Source organism: Neovison vison, chromosome 4, assembly GCF_020171115.1.
Source record: "Neovison vison isolate M4711 chromosome 4, ASM_NN_V1, whole genome shotgun sequence".
Taxonomy (NCBI): domain Eukaryota; kingdom Metazoa; phylum Chordata; class Mammalia; order Carnivora; family Mustelidae; genus Neogale; species Neogale vison.
In genome coordinates this window covers 154,592,488-154,618,822 of record NC_058094.1, presented here as the reverse complement: position 1 = coordinate 154,618,822, position 26,335 = coordinate 154,592,488, and the positions used below count along the sequence as shown (strand labels likewise).

At 38.6% G+C, this 26,335-nt stretch overlaps 1 protein-coding gene across 1 annotated transcript in view; it reads right to left on the bottom strand.

Annotated features, from left to right (window-relative positions):
- Window positions 1–25,138, bottom strand: part of GRM3 (glutamate metabotropic receptor 3) — a 222,517-nt gene extending 197,379 nt beyond the window's left edge. The window contains exon 1 of the mRNA XM_044245930.1: window positions 24,146–25,138. The gene's annotated coding sequence lies outside the window, so the exon portion shown is untranslated. The remainder of the gene's footprint in view (window positions 1–24,145) is intronic.
- Window positions 25,139–26,335: the final 1,197 nt, after the last annotated feature.

Sequence of the window (26,335 nt, the reverse complement as noted above, 5' to 3'; positions counted from 1 at the left end):
AACAACAACTACAAACTCACCAGGAGAAAATCTGCAGTGACATATAACATGATTACTGTTATTGGGATGGCACATAATCGAAATAACTAAGACATACAAAAACAGATCCCACAACAATATGATAGGCACACCTGAGTTAAGAATCTAATGAAGTCACTTGTCTTTAATTTGTTTCTATAAATCAGTCAAAAATTTCCCACCAAACAGGATCGGACTTAGAAGATTGGGGGCGGGGAAAGGGAAGGGGTCGGGTAAGGGAGATGCGAATGGGGAAAAAAAAAAAAAGGCAGGAAAATAAGTGCTCTGATTAGGTACCAGAATTTCCTTTCCTTCAAGTTACCAGTCCGGCTCCCTCCAGTGTCTGAAGAACCTGTTGCTTATTGATTGGATGAAAGTGACAGGAGGGCTTGGTGGGTGATTGTAATAGCTTGCAATCAGAAATGCCATTTGGTAGTAATGGACCTCATGCCTTTCTGCTCCAGCTGGCTTCTCTCAGGAGCAGAGCTCTTGAGGACCTGAACATTTCTTCAAAGTTTCCTGGAGGTTTGGGTCTAGGCAGAGGTGACTTTGATACTAAAGATCAAGGCCAAAGTACATGGGCGATTGGTAACTCTTTCCTTGAGCATCCTGAGTTTTTCTCTGCTGTCTTGAAAAACTGGTCCCATAGAGAGATAACATGGATTAAAGCTCTGCTAAGTGTTTATTGGACGAACCCTCCTCTGCTTGATGAAATCAGAAAAATGCAGGTAGCACAGCAGGCTAAGGAAAATGCTAAGAGATGAGTTGTGCACTCTGTGATGTGCACTGGTGCTCCTTAACTAAGAGCAAAGTACTCACTGTTTGATAGCATGCTTCTCGGGTAACAGGTATTTACCCCTCACCTTGCCTGAGGGACCTAGCTGAATCATCCGCTCTTCTGTGCCCTTAATTCTGTACCAATCTGGGCCAGTCAGGCATCTCTGCTAACAGGTCAGATGTGAAAGTGCTGCATTGTTAGTTACCTGGTGGATGTAGAACACCAGTCATTTTACAAAACAATTTTGAGGGATTTTGACATTTGCAATAGAGAAGATCCACAAGTCTTTGATTTGATAAGTTGCTTCCTGCTGCCTCCTTCCTGTCAGAGGTACTGAGCTTGAAAATGAGATCAAACTTCCGGAAAGAAATATGCTTTATATAAATGTTCCTACTCATATTATTTCATAGTCTCCTATGACAACCTGAGCGTCAAAGATTTATTCTGGGTAGTTAAGTTATACAACAAAATATCTGATGTGAATTTTGGCAAGAAATTCACTAAGTGGGTAACTTGCCAGGAACAGGTATCCATATGGAATAAACAGAAGTAATGAGAATAGGTAAAAGCGGGCTCATCAGGGGGCTGCATCTCTGAATTAACTTCCTAATTTGTCCTGATAAAATAACATTAAGCTCATCAGTACCTCAATCTATCTTTTGAGCAAGATGTGCTTCATAAACAAGCTCATTTTCTCATGAAAAAAAATAAATAAATAAAAGCAAAACAAACCCATAGCTGGTTTGGATACTACAATTCATTAGAGAAAAGGGTTTCTAAAACTTGAAAGCTCTATTTGGGGAAAGTGAATAAGAAAGGAAAAAAAAATTATCTTTAAAAGATCAAGCTCTGGCTTTCAGAGAGGGATATTCACTTTTAAATGTAAAATTTCTTATTTAGAAGTGCTCAGGTTTTAGATGAAAAAACATCACAAACGTACTGATGATTCCGCATACTAGTTCTAAGACAGTTATTTTAATTTTTTCAGGAGAAGTGTGTGCTAAACTGCGAGAGGTGCTGTTTTGTGAATGGAGTCATGCTTTTGACTATAGAGAAGTAGTGTGACTTCTTGAAGTATCTTTCCATTTGCTTCCACGAGTAAGACATTTTCTGGACTTAAGCTAGAGAAAAGGGAAGCTAATCAGATCATTTTCTGTGCCTGTGAGATGCAAGATTCTTTCTCTCTATAAAATGGGTTATTAAGTCCCCAAATTTTATCCTAGATTCCTCTGCCTATTAGGAGAAGCTTAAAAATCTCCAAGGGATTATTTGACTTTCAATATCTCATTCTTTTATTAAAGTACATTTCAACTTGCTCCTGTAATTAACATTAACATCAAGTTCTTGTTTCTAACTTCAAGACTCTCAGAAAGTGAGGATTACAATATAATTTAGATAAAAATGATTAGAAGGTAGGAGTCCTCACAAAATGTAAATGATGGAAAATATGTCTAACAGCCCACATTACCATGTAGCCCTCAAACTTGTTCTTCCTAAGATTTTGCCAAATATAAGTAAACGTCTGACACTCTGAGTTAACATTTAAAAATACGCATTAGTTTCATAATCACTGCAGTGCAGAAGTTATTAAAGCTCCAGCAGTTGAGTATGAAAGAAGCCAGGAAATAGTCTGCATTATTTTGCCTCTTGCACCACATGGTAATTTCTATAGAGTCTTCACTTTCTTAATTTTAGATCACACATATAATCTTCGTAAACATAAGAACTATAACATATGGTTCATAGAAGAGACTGTAAAATTCGTAGTGGGATCTCTAAAGAAAATTCCAGAAAGAGAAGTAGAAATCATTTGATTAGTGAGCCTATTTTAATATCCAGACCAGCTTATAAAAGGATAATTGAATCAATTTGATAGTGGGGGATTATTAATATTAGATAAAGATTAAGACACATGCAACAGTGGATATAACTCCAGGTGCAGAAGTAGTTCAGCTTTGGGAAGATTCAGCAGATATTTAATGAGCACCTACTAAGTGTCAGACCTGATTAGGAATTTTGCATTTGTTACCTTCTTTGATCTGAACAACATTTCAAAGTAGATAGTGTAATGAGGGTTGGAGAAATGCAATAATACATCTTTTAGGATAGTACTGCTTATAAGTGATAGCATCAGAATTCATAACATGTTCTCCTAATGCCAAGTATGGGGCTCATCTTCTTCATTGTGCTTTTTCTCTCAAATATATTCAGTTTGGTAACAGAGGAAGGAACCAGAAGGAAAAAATAGATTTCCTCATGTATCAGGTAATAGTTTGACTAATGAAGAATATGTCTTTCTGAGCAGACTTTCACAGCCACCACAATCAACGGTGATACTGAGAATAAAACTCTCATATTCTAAAACTTACATTAGATTTATTTTGAAGTTTTAGCTATCTTTCCCAGAGAGCAGAGAAACAGAAACCAGGAAACTCATCTTTGTGGTATTTTCAAAGCAGTCTCTCTTCTTGGTGTTCATATGATGCTAGACAGGACTTCCCCTCAGTCCTACAAGTGTCAGTTAGGAGTGGAATTGGGGTGCACCTGGACGGTGCAGTTGGTTAAGCATCGGACTCTTGGTTTCCACTCAGGTAGTGATCTTGCAGTCCTGAGATCTAGCTCCTCGTTGGGCTCTGTGCTTGGCATGGTGTCTACCTAAGACTCTCTCTCTCCCCCTCCCTGCCATTCCCTCCCCCCACCTCTAAAATAATAAATAAATCTTTAAAAAAAAAAGTGGAATTAGGGGTGTGTGACTTGGGATTTTACTAGTACACTTGGCAGGAGGAGGTGAGTATGTAGATGAATCTTGTGGTTGTGTTGGTGAATCATCCTCTATGGGCTTCTTGGCCAACTGCAACATTCATCCGCTTGCACCACACTTGTGCAGGCTGTACTGGGTAGAGATGGTTTTGTCATCCCTTTTGGATGAGCTTAATGTAGCTTCTGAAAGCACTGTTTGTTCCAGAATCCGAAGACACAATGGATATTCACCAACAATGGCTTGTTTGTTTTTGATGTGTCAGAAACAATTGAGATAAACAATGCCTAGAATGTGATGTCTGCTTCTAATGCATAAATAATTTCAAGCCTTCCATAAAAGGAATGATATATTGATGTCGTAGCAGGCACTCGATAAATGCTTATTGATTGATTGCTTGATTGACTCATTGTGAATTGTGAACAACTGTGTAAACATCAAGATGAAATTTTACATCATAACCCATATATCACCAAGTCTTTTCAGTTTTTATTTCCTGAAATTCTTCTTTAAAGCATCCACTCCTCATCATTTCTGCTAACTCTGCCCCAACTGCCATCTTCTGTGTCCTGCATAACTAGTAAAGTCTTATGAACTGGTCTACCTGTATGCATTCAGACTCCTCCAATCTCCATTCTCCATATTCCAGTGTTTGTTTTGTTTTAAGTAAGAGAACGTATTTAAAACAAAACAACTATTTTAAGTATTTGAATGATTTCCCTTTGTTCTTAGGCTAAGGACAATCCTCAACATGTGCAGTGTTGCACCCTGATTTCAGTATTCCATTCACATTGGCCTTTTGGTTGCTCATAAATGCTAATCTCTCCTTTCCCAGGATCTGTGCTTCTGCTCAGCCCTCTGAATACAACTTTATTTCTTCTCCTCTTCACTTACTCATTGTCCATTTGTCATTTTTTCATGGAAGCCTGACTTCTATAATATCAAAATCTCCTCTTATTATGTGCTCGCACAGCATTGTATATCTCTTATTTTTAGCAGGCATGGAAGTTACAATTTTATATTTATTTGAGACATTCAATTAATTTCTCTCACCCCCACTAGATAATCAACTGCCCACGTGCAGGAACTTATCATTACTCTAAGCCTAAAATCTTACAACAAATTTCTTGACAAGTCGTTAAGTCCTCTTGATCTGGCTGCAAGACTCCTTCTTCAATCTCATCTTTGAGGAATTATGTAACATAATTCAAAGTTAAGAAACATTTATAGGTTGTCTTTTAGCCCATGTTCCAGTCTGTTCTTTCACATTGCATTCTGTTGCCTTGCTCACCATTACTGCAAAGCTATACAAATGAGGAGTAGTAAGTAATTCTATCTCTTCAAATCCAATTTTCAACTTTGTCCCCCTCTGAAAATTTTCTATCTCCCAACACCATGGTAACTTCCAGTGGCTTTTAAGATGCCAAATACATTGATCTCATTTGTTTTTTAGGATCAAGATGCTGAAGAACTCGTCCCATCAGTTCTCTGAGCTACTTAACCTTCTCATTTACCATGGCCTTCTCAGAAAACTTTGTTTTCATGATAACCATTTTTAATGTTTCCTTTTTTATTTTTTTAAAAGATTTGTTTATTTACTTATTTGATAGAAAAAACATGTGAGTGGGTGGAAGGGGTAGAGGGAGAGAATCCCCTCTAAGTGCCAACCCCTACTCAGGGCTATATCTCACAACCATAAGATCATGACCTGAGCCAAAATCCAGAGTCAGATGCCCAACTGACTTAGTGACCCAGTTCCCCACCATTTTTTTCTTGTTTTGCCTCTCACTCCAGTGACCAGCACTTATCTGCATCTTTTGATTGCTCCCTTTTTTTGTGTGACTTATAAATAGCATTATTCCAGAGCTTAGTCTGAGATCCTTTATTCTTGCCTGTTTACATTTCTGTCCCAAGAGATCTCATTGGAAAAATGGTCTCTGTTATTAGATAATAAGTAACTTATAAATATATTTACAATTTCTAGTTTAGAGGCCACTGAGCATTTGCAAACACACTCAACTTTTTAATTTTCCTTAGTTGTATTAAAATGTATTTCTTGGGGCACGTGGGGGGCTCAGTGGGTTAAGCTGCTGCCTTCGGCTCAGGTCATGATCCCAGGGTCCTGGGATTGAGCCCTGCATCGGGCTCTCTGCTCAGCAGGGAGCCTGCTTCCCTCTCTCTCTCTCTCTCTCTGCCTGCCTCTCTGCCTACTTGTGATCTCTCTCTGTCAAATAAATAAGTAAAATCTTTAAAAAAAAAATAAAATGTATTTCTTTGCATTAGCCGCACATTTGAGGCAGTTTTTGAGTTTAGTGTTCTGCTTTAACTCAACGGGGGGAAAAACTATAACATAAATGAGAAACTATAGCAAAAAGTCTGAGTCGACAAGTTCTGTTTAGAAACAAAATGCTAGGTTTGGTGGCTCTCATCGGTATTAGGGGTTTATCGATGTTAAAGTGTAAATAAATAAAGTGAGAATATACTAAAAGTAATTTAATATTGGAATATGTGTAGAAAATAATCACGTAATAAACACAATGAGGTTGTGTTTTGTGTGAATTCATATCTTCAGTAAGATAAAAGTTATGAGGTATTTTTAAATAGACAATATCATAAAAATAGTTGGGTATATGAGAAGAATGTTTGAACCGAAGACTGATGTACTAAGAATTTTTAAAATAAACAGACCTTAGGTATACATAACATCAAATATTAAAACAATTTTTTCTATTAGTATTTGTTAATTTCCTCTTGATGGTACAAAAACAAACACTACAGCAAGATAATAAAACTATCGGTGAACTATGGGCAATATACTCTTCGGGTCAACATAAGTAGCTTATTGTAATTCAGCTAATATTTGTTGAGAGCTCATTGTGTCCAATGTCTTTATTTCCTCTTTCCTTCCTCTGTTATTTCATTTATTCATTCAGCATTTGACCAGGACATAGCTTTCCCTACAAGAAATGTATAGGGATTAATAAGAGACAATTCTTATCTTCAAGCAGAGATAATGAAAGTAGTAAGAGATAATTTTTCGATTCTGGTAATGAGGCATTTCAAAGCAAGTGATTCTAGATTTTGAAACCAGATAAGAGAGTTTATCATTCCATTTATGGCAAAATGTGAAGCATTTAAAAGTAAATTTGATTCAGATATTTATAATTATCATGGAACATATAGTTTATAAGATAGGCAGTTAGCATGCTTGCAACTAATGCAGTTCTTTAAATTTGGTACTATTTGTTATAAGATTCACCCTGAAGTTAAGAACAACATTTTGGGAAAGAAATATTATTCCATAAAATGTGCACATAAATTGAATTGTATCTCAGTTACAGAAACATTAAACTTATGAAAGGAAAGTGCCTATTATACTCTGTGGAGGAATTAGAATAGATGGTTAATCAATTTACAAGCTGGTGGTGGTATCTAGCCTCAGTTGATTTATTGATTGGTTTATGATTTTTGATGTCACTAAAAAAACACATTTTACAATTAACTTTAGACCAACATTGGCAGCAAAATGCTTTTTATTCTGTAAAATTTGAATTGATCCCATGTATGTGTTCCAATGCCAGTTGATTCAGATTACTTTTTTAAAAATATTGTCCAAGAATACTTTGTTTTTATAATTATACCAAATTCCTCTTAACCTCAGGAAAAGAACATTAGAAAATGTGTTTTTCTGAGTCTACATTCCACTGGGGGCCTCTTAAATTTTTAAAAACCCTGAGCATATTGTTACTTTCTGGAAGTGCTACACAGTAGGACCATGAGCTACTTGAAGTCAAATCTGCAGATACCCAGCACCTACTACAGGGTCAGACACACCCAGAAGGTACTCAGAGTTTCTGGAAAGAGATGGATATACCAAAATATGCTAAGTTAAATTAAGTGGAGGCATTTTTACATGTCCTGAGATGTCAAGAACTTGAACAGAGAGCATTCCCTCAGTAATCAACACCTGTTCATTTTATGTTGCAATACATTTTCCTTTTTAAAAGCATTAAGCAAATCTTGTTACCAAGAAAAAAGGAACAGTACTTCATTTGGGGTGTCTCGTAAGCCTCTGGTATTCTTTTAGGAAAAGCCCAAAGAAGCATATCTATTTCCCTATAGACTTTATTGACTCATTTCTGCCTGAAAAATTAGATGAAGGATTATGATGCCACTAACAGTTTTTTGTTGTTGTTGTTGTTTTTTAATCTTCAAATGTAGAGTTTTAAAATTGCAAATTAAGATCTTTGAGGGCAGGGACCATTTTTTTGTTTTGTTTTATGTTTTTGCTTGCAAGTGCCTCTCGTAGTACAAATTTGATATATGTGCTTAATTAACGGCTGTTGAATTGGTGAATAAAAATATCATGATTAAATGAAGGGAGCCATAGAGTTGGCATCAGAAGGTAACATTAACTAGCTAACTGAAATGGTATGTGCAAGCATGGAAATAGCCAATTTGAGTAAGTTAGAATACTAATGCTTTCTACCATCAACATGAACACTTAATAGTGTTGCTGTTTATCTGCAAATGCTCAAACCTCCTTTTTGCTAGAACAGCATGGACTAGCTGATGAACCAAAAATAGATAAAATATCTACTAAGTGCTAGTATAATTGAAACAACTAAAGAAGCTGTGTAAACCACAAGCCTTACACATCTTCATGAGTGAGCAAGTTTGAATCTTGTAGTCAGACTGCTGGTGTTGTCAAGGATTTTTCTTAGGGAGTATTTAAACCCAGATACTCACAATAAATACTTTCAAACATTCTGTTTTCTTTTTCCCTTTTGCAGATGGATTATGATGTTCACCTTTTCCTCTTTGTTTGTTTTGGGAATTAGGGTTTTCCAGTGAGTCCATGTGCTGTTAAGAACTGTCTCTAGATATTGAGTTTACATTACAAACAAGCAAAAATTCCCAGTCTGTCAGAGATCTTCTCCTAGGATACAAGGAAAAGCAAAGTTCAGCTAAACTGCACAATTAATTCGCCATCACTTCTGAATAGAGAGAAAAGGTTGCTTTAAGCTGTTCTGTCTTCCTCCTAGGGATTTAAGGTCAGTTTCAAGAAGCAAAATTACTATTCTTTCAAAGTTGTCTCTCTTGATTTGTATTCCTGTAATTATCTTCTCAGGATCTCTTCCTTTTTAAGTTGTAAACTCAGCTTAATAAATCAATTCGAGGATTAGATACATGTAAGCATACGTACTCTGAGAGCTGAATGGACAGGAAAAGGAAAGTTTCCTTTCATGCCCACTAGTTTCACCAATGGATGAGTTATTTTTGTTTTATACAAAGGATTCTGAGATATCCCCTCCCCAAAATAAGAAAAAAGTGGTATTATGTTTGTTTGTTTTTACTTAAAATTCTATTTCTTTTAACATAAAGATGAAGAGGACTGTCATTCTGTCTTTTTAAGCTGTGGACAAATTCTGGAGATCAGAACAAATTTTTTTTGTGTGTGTGAGGAAATAAAGGCTTGGGAGTGGCTCTTTTACTTGCATCTGACTCTCAAGCTACTGGAATTAGAAGGCTTTAAGTGAAAATAAGGAACATTAACAGTTAAATGTCTTCTCAGTTATATTAGCAAGTTAAGCCTGTATTTGACTATACCACTGATTTTTATTTTAATAAGAGCTCAGAATGTCACTAGATTTTGTGTTCTTTTATTTTCAAATGAAGGAATATAATCCTCCCAAAATGGCTTTTGCAGATTAAAGATTCTAGTTTTGGGATGATTTCTCAAGAAAGTCAGTATAGGGGCGCCTGGGTGGCTCAGTGGTTTAAGCCTCTGCCTTCGGCTCAGGTCATGATCCCAGGGTCCTGGGATTCAGCCCCGCATCAGGCCCTCTACTCAGCGGGGAGCCTGCTTCCTCCTCTCTCTTTCTCTGCCTGCGTCTCTGCCTACTTGTGATCTCTGTCAAATCAATCAATCAATCAGTCAGTCTTTAAAAAAAAAAAAAAAAAGAAAGTAGAGTCAACAGATCACGTTCATGAGCTAAATCTGCTGGATCCAAATCCTAGCTATATCCTTACTGTGTCATCCTGGGGAGAGTGCTCAGTTTCTTCCTTTGTGAAGTGGGAATAATAATGGTACCTACTTCATTGGACTGTTGGGAGAACTAAATGAGTTAATACAGGTAAAGCAAATAAGTAATACCTGGCACATAGTAAGTACTCCATAAAAGTTACTGTTGTTCACAGTATTCTTCGCATTCTCCTGGTAATGCTGTAGAGAATATGTGTGAGCCACATTTATTTTCTTTTGAGAAGTAGTGTGACAGAGTTTGTATCAAATGGAACACCTTGCAGTGATATTCACTAAAGGTGGTGGAAACTAGTATTATCTAATGAGATTTATGTGTCCTCTTCTCTGAAAATATCTGAAATGTGTTTCCATTTATGAAAATTCCAGGCAGAAAGAAAACTGCCTGGAAGCTAGCTGACTTTCTTGGGAAGTTTACTCAACTCTCGGTTTTTATGATTATTTAGCTGTATTTCTTTGCTACTCACATTTCACTGTTTAAGGTGTCATGAAGAGAAGAAATGTTGGCAAAATGAGGACAGGTGGAGGAATAAAGAAATACATCACTAGCATTATTAGCAATTTTACTATTTAGAGAGTAATTAAAATACAAGTTTATAAATAGGACCCTCTGGTTTTGAAGTATACTGATTCTGACTTGGGATGCTGAATTCTGTCTTATTTATTGACAAAGGTGACTTAAAATATATGACTAAAAGGAATCTTAAAAATCAATACCCAATTTTAAAGATGAGGAAAATGAGCTCCAGAGTGATTTAATTAACCACTACTCCATTTATTCAATAAATATGTATTGATTTTCCAGTATGTGATACTTTCTATATTGGGTAATAGAACAAGGGAGCCTGGTCTCTTGTCTTTTTAGCACTGAAGGACTACAGTGGGGAGATAGGCGACAATAATAAAATGTGACAAAGGTAAGTGTAAGCAGCTTGGGGTGTGCACAGCACCAAGAAGTAACCTACGAGAGGAGGTCACAGTGGTACGGAATTCTAATTGAGCCCTGACAAATTCCAGTTGTGTGGGCCAATGCTCTGGGAAGTTGCCCAGCCTTTGAGAAGGTCGGGAGGTGGGGGAGGAGGGTGAGGGCAGGGTGTGCAAGCTGTTCAGTTTGATTGGAAGGAGTATGGGTTGAAAGGGATGACACAAAGGTAGAGGGAGACACAGATCACAGTGGGCCAGGTGAAGCCTGTTTTCATGATCCCAAAAGCAATGGAAGCATCTAGGAAAGTTTTAAGCAGAGAAAAACACAGATCTGTGTTGAAATCATTTTAAGCAGAGAGAAACCCAGATCTGTGTTGAGTATAGCCTGGTGGGTGGATTTGGAGGGATAAGCCAAGAGTCAGGGAGGCCAGTGGGTGGCTCTTGCAGAGGCTTGGTGAGCGAGGGGGTGGCTTAACCTACTGTCTGTGGATAAATTCTATCAGATCATAACCACATAGAAGATAATTATTTCATTTCTAAGTTTTGTTCTCAAATAGTTGTTACTTTATTACAATTTTCTTTTCACCCAAGTTCCTAAAAGGTAGCCATTTGTGAGCCTTCTTTTCCCTTTATTGCAGCAGGGATTTGATAGAGCATGCCCTTCTCTCTTGTAGGAGGAAAATGATTAGCTTAACTGTTTTAGCTGCTATTTGTTACCCAGCAGGTAATTCCTACCTACTAGGTCCTTTCATCTTTGTGTCTGTTAGCTGTATTCGTGTTTGCCATTCTCCTTGTCACTAGGCCAGTAGTACCCTTCACCTGTTGCCATAACAAGCCGGCTCATTTCCCTGAGTCCTAAACATTTATTTCCTCATATTTAGCTTCACATTGTGCTTTAAGATTCCCTTGCTCAAATGCTTTCAGAGGTCTACCTCTGCCTGTAGGAGAAACGTTAGCTATCATTCTACCTGCTCTTAGAGTTTTCCTAGCCCCCTGACTCCCATACATTTTTACCCTTAAGCTGGTTCAAGTACTGATTCCCAAATATATCCACACACCGCATTTCTACCTTTGCATAGTTCTGGATAACTTACTCCACTTGTTGAAATCTTAACTATTTTTCAAGGCCAATATTGAAACCATTTTTTTACATGATACTTTTCTACATTCATACCAAGCAGAAGTGCTATTATCCACTCAGCGATCTTCTAAGTGAGCTCCTGAATTTTCCCGTTACTATAGTTACATACACACATATCTCATCTTTCCTATTAGATTATAAATTTCTTAGGAACACAGTGATTCTTTTTTTTTTTTTTTTGTTCTCTCCTCCTCAGTGCCTTGTCCAGTGCTTTAAAAGTAGTGGGCATTTGGTAAGGACTTACTTAATTAAATTGATGTTACTTTCCATGCCAAGTTTTAAAACTTTTATAAGGAGTTCTTTCATTGGTGATCCAAAATGCCTTTAAGAAAATGATATAATTTATGGAAGAAAATGAAGATTATAACAGTAATTCTTACTTACTTATGAATCCCAGCCTATGAAGGGAAGAAATTAATAATATTACAGCGAGAAAGATACCCAGGGAGTAAATAAAAAATTTAAAATCGGATTCCTTCATTCATTAAATATTTGTTAAATATCATTTTATGTTTCATTCATTATTGTAGACTGCTAAAAAAGATAAGATCTTTGTCCTTTTGGAGCTAATTCTAGGCAGGGAGACAAATGGGTGTTCTAGCTACATCTTGAATTATTTCATAGGCATTATTTTTGTAAGTCTTTATACAGTTAGCCCCATAAAAAACATTTTTCTGGGTCATAAAAAGTTATAATCTTTTTTACTTAGACTTTATTACCATACTCATACATCCCACAAACATCCCTTGGTATAGTGGTAGTGAGGCACTTTGCTAAATTCACAGCTAAGTCAGAAACCACAGACATCTAAGCAAGCAAATGCACTACATTCATTAGGTTCAAGTATGGTCAAAGGATATTCATAAGAGTGAGAGTATCAGGAAGTGCTTACGTGCACCAAAGCATATAGCCTCACAGAATGGCCCATGTTTGGCTCTAGATTGGGAAGTAGGGAGGATAAGAGAAGGGTAGATGTTTAGATGGCAATGGAGCAGTACAGAAATGTTGACACACTGGGACTGGTCCATGCCCGGAAGGTTATTCCTTCAAGACTGTGTTAATGTTTTTCGTGAACCCAAGCAGGGTGTGGGTGGGCATGAGGTAGTGAGAGAGAACCCCAACCCGGAGAAAGGGCTAGAGAGGCAATGAGACCCCCAAAATGAGTCTCTGTAGCATGTACTGCTGAAAGAGCAGGTCCTAAAGAGGCGTGGTCAGACAAAACGAGATTTGGTCAAGGAAATTGAGGTAAGACCATCAGCAATGAGGGAAGAAGTCTCAAAACACATACACACACACACACACGCCTGCACATGCATGCACACACACTCTAAGAGGGGATCAGCTTTAAAAGTCCGGGAGCCTGGAGCATATGGGACCTGTTAGATAAGAACTTGTTTCACATACCAGTTCTGCTTATGCCGTCCCTCCACCCCCAACTTTGGAAGAGTCAGTACTTGAGTTAATAAGATAAATAAGGAACAGTGGAAGAGAAGACAAACTTAGGAGGTTTGGATCTTTCTTTTTCAGCTTCACCCCTGAAATAGGTTTCTGTCAGGGACTTTAAAGTTTAAATGTTTAATTATTGTATGGGTCTAGGCATACTAATTTTTGAATGGAGACTGTAATTGAGGTTTATCTTTAATTACATCAGAGTATAGTATATTTTACTAAATGCATTTTTTAAAGATTTTATTTATTTATTTGAGAGAGAAAATGAGAGAGAGAGCGAGTGCATGAGAAGAGGGAGGGTCAGAGGGAGAAGCAGACTCCCTGCTAAGCAGGGAGCCTGATGTGGGACTCAGTCTCAGGACCAGGATCATGACCTGAGCTGTAGGCAGTTGCTTAACCAACTGAGCCATCCAGGCCCCCCCTTACTAAATGCATTTTAAAGGGGCAATGAGAAATGAAAAAATTTGCTTTCTGATTTTCTTCCACAAATTAGTGTTCTTCCTGCCTTTTACTCAGGTCAAAATAGTATTTCACTATTGAAGCCATATCTGATGAGGATCGCATGACTATCTTGGATAAAAAAGGCTTTAGTAGGACAAATGTAAGCATCGTTAGTTTGGACTTAATAAGGTGAGATTTGAAATTGGCCTTAAAATACAGGTTTGGAGAAAGTAAGTGAAAAGCACATTCTAGGGGCATCCGGGTGGCTCAGTGGGTTAAAGCCTCTGCCTTTGGCTCAGGTCATGATCCCAGGGTCCTGTGATGGGGCCCCACATCTGCTCAGCAGGGAGCCTGCTTCCCCTGCTCTCTCTGCCTGCCTCTCTGCCTGCTTGTGATCTCTGTCAAATAAATAAATAAAATCTTTTAAAAAAAAAACATTCTAAATGAAGTTGTGACCATATTGATGCTCAAAGGTATATTTTGCATGCAAACAGAAAATCTGGGTAGAGGAGAGGATCCTATTGAGGAAGAAAGTTTGGAAAGATCCATTGGGAATTGCTTATAGAAGAGTTTGATGGCCAAGTTAGGAAGTTCAAACTTCCTTTTCAAACGATGAGTTGATAGTTAATGCCTTTTAAACCAGTTAATGGAGTGTAAAAATCAGGTATTCATCAAAACTCAACTGGTGGCTCACTGTTGCCTTTTCCGAATCACTACCTCTTTCTCTAGATATCAGGATATCATATTTTATAATTTTGTCACATCATTCTATTTTCTCTACAGCATCTTCGTTCTCTTGTTTATTGTCTGACTCTCACTATTCAGTGAAAGCTGAGTGAGTACAAAAGTCCTAAATTCCTTTGGTTGTTGTCTTTCACTGCTATGATATCTCTAGAACAATGACTGAGTACATACAGTAGGCACTTACTCAATATCTGGCTCAATAGATAAATAATGAGGAAGGAGAGACTGGAGTAGATGAACTGTTATAGAAGACTGGGGACAAGTGATGAAAACAGGGCTAAGGTTTTGGCAGTAGTCGGAGAGAAAAGAAAACACGCACAAGATGAGTTGTGAAGGAAGGATCAATAGAGGACCAGAGAGAAAAGAAATGTCACTGGCAATTCCAAGATTTTGAACCATTTTCTAGGGAAATGATGGTGTTCCTCCTAGAATCTGGAACTAAGAAGGAAGACCAGTGTCTAGGGTGGTGTTGGGCTTTTAGCTTTCACTAACTAGAACTCTGTGTCCGTGGGAGAGGCTGGTGGAAGGGCCGTTATCGGCATGAGCACTGCAACCACCACAGAGGGTAAGGAAGCCACTGCTATGCCAGGAACACAGTGTCACTTCCAGCAATTTAACATTTTTGTGCCTGTGACAGCCTGAGCTTTAACAATTCAAATGTTTTTTAATGTTAGGGAGAGTGGGGAGATGTCTATTTTTTTTTTAAATTATTCTTGATTTTTGCTTCATGAAGTCATTTGTTAAGTGTGGAATGCAAGTGAACACAAAGAGGTTGCTCAGGCCCCCTGGGAAGTGAAGCTGGTGGCCCAGCCCAAGCTTCCCCAACCCCCTGCTGCCTATCCCTCATTCCCTCTTCAGTTTTTTCCCATGTGGCTCTGAACGCTGCTTAGGAAACTATCTTTGGCAGTATTTGTGAGGATTGCCAGCTTCAGCTAAGCAACCATTCACTTGAACGAAGTAGAAGCTGAGTGGAGAATGTATAAGAAGTTGCCAAATGAGGTTTTTTTAAATTTTTTTCTCCCACTCTGCAGATCCGGAGGGCAAAGGGGAGAACTGTGACAAATAATGTTTTCCCACATCCCCCAGCTCAAAGGAATATAGTTATAAAGACAATTTGAGTGTTAAGTGTGTGGTTTTCCAAATCAATAAGCATTTCTGTTTTCAAAAATAGAATGTTTTCATTGATAATACTCTTCAAATACCAATAAACTCCCTTTTCTAAGATTTTAATAAATATGTATCACGTTTGTATATGTTAGTAGAATTTGCTATCGGTAATAAAAGAAATATTTCCTTGCAATGAAAACAATATGAGGTTACCAGAAAATGAATCTATTCACACAACTCATGGGGACTGCACTTCATTAGTTGAGCTTAATTAATTGATTAATATTCTGGCTTGCAGAATTTATTTTAGACAACCGGTTAATCTAATCAGAGTGGATTTGCTGTGGAGAATAATTTTGTAGAGTGATCATTGGGTATTCTCTGTATGACCATTATTCTCTGTCCAGTTGTTGTGGACTGAATGTTTGTGTGTCCCTCTACTCCCATCCCACATTCATCTGTTGAAGCCCTAACCCTAATGTTATGGTATTTGGAGGTGGGATCTTTGGGAGGTAATAAGGTTAGATGAGCTTATAAGGATGGGGGCTCCCTTAATGGGAAGCAGGCTCTCACTAGCAACCAAATCTGTTGATACCTTGATCTTGGACTTCTCAGTCACCAGAATTATGAGAAATACATGTCTGTTGTTTAAGCCACCAAGTCTACAGTATTTTGTTATAGCAGCCTGAGCAGACTATGACAGTAGTGCTTCTAAGACTTGAATGTGCATGAGAATAATCTGGAAAGGTATTTAGTGCATGTATTGCTGAACCCCAAACTAAATGACATCAGTCTGGAATATGACTTCCCCAGTATTCTTCATTTTAAGTACACTTCAAAATATTTCTGAGGCAGGCTCTTTGGGCAATAATTTGATAAACACAATTTATAACAGAGTCAAGATGACTGTTGTTTGTGTAGTAGATGGGAGGGTGGGAATGAAAGGTCCTCTACCTCTGACTTTGTCCTTCAAGTTTCTCATTCTCTCCTACTTCATCTGTTCTAATCTTTTCCCTCGGAGGGACATACTTAAAATTAGTGGATTCCTTACTATATCATATAGCATCAAATATCGCTTTAGGATTTAATTAATTAATTAATTAATTAATTAAAGTGGGCTCCATGCTGGGCAAACTTCATGCAGGGCTTGAACTCACGACCCTGAGATAAAGACCTGAATTGAAATAGAGCTGGGCGCTTAACGGAGTGAACCACCCAGGCACCTCCAGGTTTAGCATTTTAGCAGGAAAAAAGTGGGGAAGATGAGCTCTCTGTAACACCTCAGTCTTTTCCTTATGAGGGCTTCCTTTGTTCAATAACCAGAGTAAAGGTCTCTTTTTTCTAAACTTTCTGCATCATGTTTGTTTAGGAAATCACAGCCAAGGAAGGAAATCTCTTAGGCAGAATTGTGAAGTAGGCACACATTATAGTTGTCCACTCTCTACCATACTGGATGATGTTAGCTTTTCTGAAAGAAAAAAAAAAATGAACATATAAATCCAATGTTTTGGAAGGTTGTTGGACTGCGTGGACCCAGAAACATATGGTCTTTTGTACCTTTGGGATGAAATAATTTAGTTTAAAATTCAGAGAAATTAATGAACCAAGACAAGTACTGGAAGAAATTTTTCTTGGAAGGAGGTAGGACTTTAGCTTTTTTCAAAACATCTTTCCCAAGGGTAGGCCTTGAGGGAAGTCTATGGAGGAGATATATCAGGAATCTAAGTTCCATGTCTTGGCTCCTTATTAATTCTGAAGTGAGGTATGGTCTGATCACCAATATATCTGGACTTGACAGTAATCACTGGGATTAATGCATCAGAATGTAGAGGGTCTTTGCTTCTTTATAAGATGTTTCAAAATAGAAACAGTTAATTATATTCTCCAGATCTCTTTCTCCTTGAGACAGATACAAATTCTAGTGGTTTTGACCTTGTAGTGCCATCTCCGAAATTGGCATGCATTTCAACATATTTTGTAAAAGCAGTTTCCATTATTTTATATTCACCAACACATGGTACATTGAAATTGTTAAGCAAAATGTAAAATATTACTAATACTCTATCTTCTATATCTTATTAACAATCAAAGGAGATGGTCTCTATCAGATGGAGGGACAGCTCTGTGATATCCAATTTTTTAGGTCTATAAAATACTGTAGTACAAGTCACAAATCAGAGAAAGACTTTCACATAAAGACTCCTATTTCAGCTCTTGGGTTGTCTGGAATGAAGCATAAATTCATGCAATTAAGACAGCAGGTTTCCTGCCTGCGGGAAAGCACCCAGGTCAGAGATTCATATGTGGATTTTCCCAGAGTATTCCTACTGACTGACCAAGTCTTTGGAATCACCATCAGGTCCCTTGGCTTCTCTTGTTCTTAGTATATTTAAAAATGGGTGGGGAGTGGGAATTAGGGGTACCAGGTGGTGGGTATTATAGAGGGCACGGATTGCATGGAGCACTGGGTATGGTGCAAAAATAATGAATACTGTTATGCTGAAAATAAAAAATAAATTAAAAAAAAATCAAGTATATTAAAAAAAAATGGAAACCCCTGATCTTTCCCTTTTTCAAGTTGTTGTATATGTTATGAATAAATGCCCAAATGTATAAAATGCTGAGAATTTCTTACATAAAGAAATGAATGACTATTTCAGCTGGGTAAGGAAATTTTGATTTTTTACTAGTCTACAAAATGTTTTTACTAGCTCATTTTCCAGGCGGGAAGAAATTAGGTTGTAAAGAGGAGAGAACCCTTTTTCAGCCTTAATAAACAGAAATGCTATTCCCCTCCATGCTGGCTCTTTGTAAGACTATTCTTGCCACTATATTTAGTTTTGCTGATTATGGTGCTCATCAAAATCAGCCTCCAGGAACTAGAATTTGCTCACATTTTCACACCTGGTATTTATTTCTCAGTTTGTTAGTAAACCTATTGTCTTCATAGACTTTTCTGGTTCTCAATTTTTTTTTCCCCTTCTTTCTAGTTAACTGTAGATAATTTTATAGCTTATTTCTCTCATTTGCATTTCTTTGCCCCTCAGAAGACACTGGCTCTGTCTGGGGATGTGTAAAGCTTGCCCGGGAACCCACTGTGGGTTCTATTTCACTGGTTGGTCTTCCTCTTTGCCGAAGTATGTCCCTCTACTTGGAGCTCAAAAACAACTGTTGAAATGAATCCCAGCATAAAATTCGGAGGCAATATAGCTTAGTAGTAAACAGAATAGGACTTGGGGTAAGAACATAAGTTTTGAATTTCAATTCCTGCCTTGTTAACTACCTGAACTGGAGGAAATTACTTTATCTCTCTGGGCTTCCCTTTCCTGAGTAAAATAGAGATCCTAGTATATGCCTTCTAGGGTTCTTGTGAATGTTAAATCAGATAATCCATGGAACGGTCTAGCAGAATTCTTGGCACATGGCAATTGGTCAATAATTATCATCTATTATTATGACCTACCATTAGTTTTGTCATCTCTCAGCATCCAGCAGTATCCTAAATACATCTGTATTGTAAATTCTCAGTCTAAATACATCTGTCAAAAGAAGGAACTTTTTTCATCCAGTTGACAATTCTCATAGCCTCTTCACTATTCCAGAGTTGCAAGTTTAATTCTTGGAATACTTTGAACTTTACATGTTTGTGAAATTTTGTGTGTATTTTTACATTATTTTGTGTGTCCCCATTGCATGTCCAGAACCTTATATTAGGTGCTTAATAAAAGAATCTTATAATAGGTGCTTAATAAAAATTTGTTGACCAAATTGCTTCCCCTGTCAGTTACCTTTTCTTTACGATGGTAATCCAGTTTCTAGGGGAGTCTCCTCAACTTGTATTCTTAATACCCTCATGCTACATATATAATCTGTAATTTTTTTTTCCAAACTATGTGTTTTAGTATCATGGTTTCGAAATGTCTTTTTGGTGCATATCTGTACTCTTTCAACTGAATTTACTCAAATGTGTATAGGTGGGTGTGGGTATGTGCACTGGTGCCCAGACAATGACAGTGAAGTAAATTCTGACAAGGATTTAAAAATGAGAGCTACCCTGGGCTTTTTGTAGGTACCCCTTGTATATATGGTTTTGTTTTCAAATATGATGTTTCAGTCTGTGCTTGTATAGATAATATCTGAAAGTTTTCCCAGTTTATTTCTCTGTACAGTGTACAATTTCTAGTTCCATAAAAAGATTACTCATTTAGTGAGGAAATATATTCTCTGTAGATACAGACTTCTTAGAAGGCCTCTGTTCCAGGGAGAAGTCACAAGTATATTAATGCCTTACTTTTCCTCTACCAAGAAAATTGATTTCCCCTTTGTTTCTAAGGAAAATCATTTTGAGGGTACTCGCTATGTGATGAATGGCATGATGAAAACACTTTGGGGCTTCAGGAGGGAGAATACTGGTTCAAAAATTATTTATTCCATGCAATCTAATTTTATAGTCAGTTTTGGAATGCTAATTCTCTTCAATGTCTCCTTAACTTAATTCACATGAATGTTTCCATGTACAATCTAGTGCTTACCACGCAGTGAAGAAGAGAGCACGGAAATTTCTGTGTTTAGCTGCTGATTCACCTTACTCCTAGTCCTTTATTTTCTGAAGTTGCCAAGTGTAACCTACGAACTTATTTCCTGATTGTATCATTTACTCCTCTACTGTCTAGCAGATCTTGCATTTCAATGTCTGCGACTTGGAGAAACAATTGAGTGGGATGGTGAGTCTACCAAGATATTGGCTTAAGAATCTTAAAAGAAGCCTACACATGGATGGCTAGGAACCAGATTTTAAGTGAACAAAATAAAAGCCTCTTTCTCTCCTGTAGTTATTTCAGGCTTTTCTATTTTTAAAGTAACCTTCACATATGGTACTTCCATATACATCTAAATATATTCCACATAGATATATGCATGATTTGAGTTTACTTTTCATGATACAGCACAGTGATGAATTTGAGCTTAATTATACTGACTTTTCAGATTGTGTTTTGTATGAAGGGACTACTGTATTCCAACAGAATTACTATGTATATCATGTACACGTACGCATCTAAACTATATCCACTATTATATTCCTAGCACATTCTATTAATTATGGAAATCACTTTGATTTCAAAAGTAGAATTTACATGACAACAGCTTCTGAGGCTTCATGGAGTATCAGACCAGCATGTCACAGAATTCCCTTGTAGTGTGGGCGTTGATGGGGTTCTGTTGACATTGAATTTGCAATGAAAATGTCTCATAAATGTGCATCCACATAGAACATTACTTAGAAAGGATCATCTCAATATTCACATAGGTCATTGCTGTCAGAGATGAAAAATTTCCTCACACTTTCATTAGTAAAATAAATTATTAGAAACATGTAATCATACACATACATATCAACAGCCTGAGAGAAGTGTTTTAAATATTTAGAAAAGATGTCCAGATATAGAACTGTATCCTTTGAATTCTCTCCTGTAACTGTATAAAGCTTTTATATACTACAAGTTCAGTATGAATGTTAGATGAAGAGTCTAAGTCAGGCAAGAGAATTAACTGATCCAGTGGGATTATAATAGGGAGTAAGTAACAAGATAAAATAGAACCATGGGAAAATTAAGCTGAATATCACAACAAAGTTCAAAATAGGGAGAACTATTAGACTATGAAATAGTCTTTCAAAGGCACCAGAAGAAGTCATTACTTGAGCCATTTAAAACCAGACTGGACTGAAATACTCCAAAATACAGTATGCTATGGGGACCAAGCCTACATCAGAAGTGGAAGGAGGGGAATGGCCTAATAGTTTCTACTGTTTCTGTGATTACTATGATTGTACTCATTTTATGTGTTCGGTCTTGGTGGATAATCTTCTATAATTTTATGCTACTTCTTGGGAACAATTTCAACAAATTCATCCAGTACAGAATTGGATGCATTTAACAGAATCTCAGAAGAGACGAAAATGCATAATAAAGTCTGTGTAAAATTGCAAAGCGAGAGAAGTATGATTACTTTACTACTCATTTTTTGGGAGTAACCGTTGGAGGAAACAGTTCTCACCCTGGAACTCTGGCCATATTTCCGTGTGCAGAAACACATCGTGTCTTTCTGGTTTTCAATGGAAATTAGGCATTAATTTTCATTTTTTAAATTTAATGCTATCTTGGGATGATGTCGAGTGCAGAACAACACATTGAAACATTTCATCCCAAGCCAGTGGGCTATATTTTGGCAGGAGGTAGCTAGGAAACTGGAAAAAAAAAATTCATGCACCATTTTGTGATATTGATTAGAGGACTGGACAAGAAGGACAAAGTGTTTGGATTTGAAAAAAATAGTTTGACATGAAAGAAGAGAGAAGAAAAAGCACCTAGGTAAATTTAAAAATGTTACTATTAGGAGTCATTCAGAATAAGACCATCCTTAGTCTTGTGCTATTCCGGTTGATCACCTATCATGATGAGGGTAAGTGAGACAGGTGACCTTCTGACAATTAGCCTAATTTTTTTCACTCAGAAACATTAATTTAAATATAATTAAAAATAAACATCACTCAACTTTATGCTATCTTTGCATTTGTTCAACTTACCAACTTAAATTGCAATGACCTAAAATCAGAGATGGGCTTATCATGTTAATGTGTTTAGTAATTGTGGGGTAAATCATCTAATTTACACTAATTTCTTTCCCCGTGTACACCACAACTTCATAAAAAGGCCATCAAACACAAATGAGTGAATCATAGGATATATTTTCATTATTTATAAAATTTTCTGTTTATGTAGCTTTCTATACGTTTTCTCAACTTACTCATCACATCTTCTTAAAGTGTGAAAAGAACCATTCAGTTTAAATAGAAAGGTGCCTCCTTCCCCTAATCCCCAAATATAACCTATTCCTTGTGTTGGTGTAATTTTTTATGAGCTAGATTTCACATTTCATTGTCAATGATCTGGCTCACAGAACAAGAGGTTTTATGCCCAGATATTTTTGCGGGAGTCAATGGACCTTAACAACACTAAGAGATATTTTTACCATTTATCCCTCTTTTTAGCCCAATGAATGGAGACATTCTGGAATTTCCATTGTTTTATTTGTGAAAACATAAGTTTCAAGACTTTTCCTCAGTTTCCATCCTGAGCACCCGTTTTACTCTGAATATAAATCCAAACAGCCTTAGGGCATGTCTATCCAAAATACTCCTGCTGGGTGATCAGAACCTGAAAGGATGGACAGCTAAAACCTACAGGTGTGAAAAACCTTTGTGCATCCAAGACAATGCCATTGTGAAAGGGAAAAATATCACTTTATTAAGGTCCAATGTGCAATAACTTTTTAGAATCTGTTCAAATTCCATTGGGCAGTTTTGAGAAAAATGATGCATAGTGCTATAGAATCAAGTAATAGAGTAAAGTAAACAGCTTTGGGTAGGAGCTGTATAATCCACAGGAGTTTAGTGTAATAGGAACCGAGATGTCTTCTGCCTCCATTAAATATATTTATTTACGTAAACAATTAGAGTTCCGGATATGTGATCAGATAAACCAAAGCTGACTTAGATTTAGGTAAATGAATAATGTTTCTCTCCAGATCGATGTTTAATTTTTTTCCCATAGAAACACAATATAGCTCTACTGAACAGTGCTAAGAGTAGAAAGCACAAACAAAATTAAGCAGAGAAACTCAAAGTAATGAACTATTGCTGAGATCCTTAACTCACAGCCCTCAACTCTTACTAACCTCAACTCTGCATATACCTGAGAAGTAACTATATTTACCTCAAACACATCATTATTCAATAACAGTAGGCATATTTTATCAGCAAATTAACAGCACTTGACCAAAGATCTTTAAAAGAGTAGAGTTTTATTCCTAATCAGAATTTACAATGCTTTAAAATACTTAAAAGGCAGGGGCATTTCCCCTTAAGATAGCCATCGAAAAATGTTGTATCGTAAGTCCTCCACGTTTGTTAACCCAGGGAAAGAACTAGAAGGAAATCTAAATGAAATCCGTACGAAACAAGCTTATTGGATGTATTACCTAGTCTATTTCTGGATCGCGAATCTCCCGCCCTCTCTGAGTTACCTCACTGTCAGATAAGAAAATGGAACAAGATCGATGAAGAGATATGCTTCCAGTCTGGCTTTTCGATTTTTCGCTCAAGCCAAAAGGAGCAAAGGGCATCGAGTTAGGGCTCCTTTCCAAGCGTGCTGGTAGGAGAGCGAACCACTGGCTGCTTCTGGCTGCAGAGCATATTCCGGCTGCAACACGGACCAGGTCCCACTGACCGCTGCCTACCTCTCCTGGCCACCTCCACACCCACATGAAACCGCCAGTGTGGCAGCCAGTCATCGCAAGGTTTCCTGTGCACAAAGCCTAAGGAGCCCCCGAATAGGAACGAATCCTGAGCCCAGAGCAAGGCTAGTGGTGGTTGGCTGACAAGACTGGTCTCTCTGGGGGTCCGTGAGGGCCAGTTCTTCCCCCACCTCTCGCACCCTGCACCCCGGTCGCAGGTCTGTGCCCTGAAATCTGCCTCCCTCCCGGAGAGACAGACGTGCGCGCACACACACAAACTCTCACTCACGCACACCCACATCGCCTCTGTCCCCCTCCCGCCCCACCCCCGGCAGAACTGGGCTCTGCCTCAACTTTCCTGGCTGAGCCTGCCCCACGAGGAACCCGCGCCTCCGCGCCCTCGCTGGGTGCCCTCCGGAGGGACACGTCCTCCTCTGGGCCCCTTACCTCTCTCATCGACAACTCCTGGCAGGGACTGGAGCTGACTGAGGTGGCAGTGGCGGCGGCTGAGCCTGCACCCGGGTTCTGGCTCATGGTTGGTCCTTCTCATCCGACACAAAAGAGGTAGCTTGCTGGCTTTGTCCTTTCCAAATCCAAGGAAGAACTTATTTTGCCCCCGAAATGGCCAACTTGTGCGCGCTGCTTCCTGTCACAGTGCCCCCTGCCCCCGCCCCCTCCCGGCTGCGCGCTGGACCACTGCCCGGTGGCAGAGCATCCAGGTCTCCGAGGCAGTGGGGAGTGGGAAAAGGAAGGGTGGGAGGGGTAGGAAGGGAGGAGGTTGGGAAAAGGGGAGACCCAGTGGTATTTGGCGGAGGGGAGGAGAGCACTTCCAGAGGAGTCCCTCTCCGCTTTACAGGCAAACCCACTTCCCAGGCGCAGAAAGCAACTTTCCTTCACCTTGGCCAGGCTCAAACCGTCGCATCTAATTGGGACTCTCGGCAGAGGCGAGGACCTTCTGGCATTCTCTCCTTCTCATTCTCTTTCTCCTTTCCTCCCTCTCTCATTCTCCTTTTCCTTTTCCCCCTCCCCCTTCCCCCCCACCTTTTAATAGGGGTGTATCTGCAGAGTCTTCAATGAGCCAGGGTACCTAGACAAGAGGATTATTATAGGAGAGCCAGGGCGATTTTGCTAGCTGCTTCACCTCACTCTGTTGGAAATCCTTAGGCAGGGCAGGCAAGGGTGGGTGAATTTCGGAGGGATGGGATGAAGGGGCGTGGGCCGGCAGGAAGATCTGCGGCTCCAACTTTGAAGCTCAGCTCGAGCTCTTGCCTGTGGGAGAGCGGCCGTGGAAGAACTCTCCAGCGATCCCCGAGCAACGGGTTGACCGCATGCTGGAGGAGAAAGGGAGAGCGGGAGCTGAGAGGGAGCAAATGAGCCCGAGAGCCTGGTGTGCCTCTCTGCCCCACACACCGCTCAACTGCACATTGGGAGCCCCTGGAGAGGGCTTGTGCAGAACAATCTCTGGGTCAGGCGGGAGGGAGACGCTCCTGTTTCCTAGCAACCCCCATCAATCTTCTTGGGATAGCTCCCTCTGAAGGAATGCGATTGGACAGCCTCTGGAGGGAAGCCACGCCCCCTCAAGAATGCTGGGCTGCTGCTTTTTCGCATTCTCCTAAATTTCTTAGGTGGAATAAGATTAGAGGGGAGTGCTGAATTACCTTCCTTCTTGCCTTCCTATGCTGCCACCCAGGCCTCTTGCAGCGACTCCCCCACCCCCACGTTAGTCCTTCTCTAGCCCTACTTGGGGTTGGCACACACAGGCACTGCTCTCTACGGAACCTCTTCTTTCTTCTTGAAATTAAATAAATAAAAACCTTGAATCGGTGACGTAGGCACAAAAGAGAAAAAGGCACACGGAAATAGCTATAATAGGCTCCAAGCTACAGATACAATCCTAAAGGTAAAATTCCAGGCATCTTTCTATGTTTAAAGAAACACATTGTGTTTAATTTCATAATCGAAACTTCACTGGCATTAATTTTTCCGCCCTGATATACTAACTTTTTGTTAAACAAGGACTGAGTTATAGGGAGCCGGAGACAATTAAACTTAATGCTTCAATGCTACATTTATTCTTTAATATTTAATGTCAAGTTGTTTTAACAACTGCCTGCTCTTGTAACCTAGTCAGAACATTTAAACTACAGAAATAATTTTCTACTAATTCTTTCAGAGAGTCGACAATATTTAGAAGACACATGTACTTAAATATTCCATTGTGAACATGACTGAAACTAGAAACTCTAGTATATAAAAATTAAAATGTTATTAAATAGTGAAACTCTAAAAATGCTTGAAGTTCCTCTTCCAAAACCATTCCTTCTGGAATGCAACAGCAGTGCCCAAATAACAGCAAAATCATTCTTTCTTTGTATTTCATTGCTATTACCTAACATGAACCAAAATCACATTAGACTTTGTAAGAATTTTCACAATGTCTGTCCGATAGACAAGCGTACATTAAGGAGCAGTGACAGGACAAAGGAGCGCATAAGGATCTGTTCACTGCAGTGCTTCAGATATGCATGAAGTCATGTTGGCAGCTTTTGGTTTCTTCCAGAATATTCCACAAGATACCTTTTTTGCCTTTCAAAGACTGTCAGAATCAGCTGAGATAAGGGAGAAGCAGAAAAGATC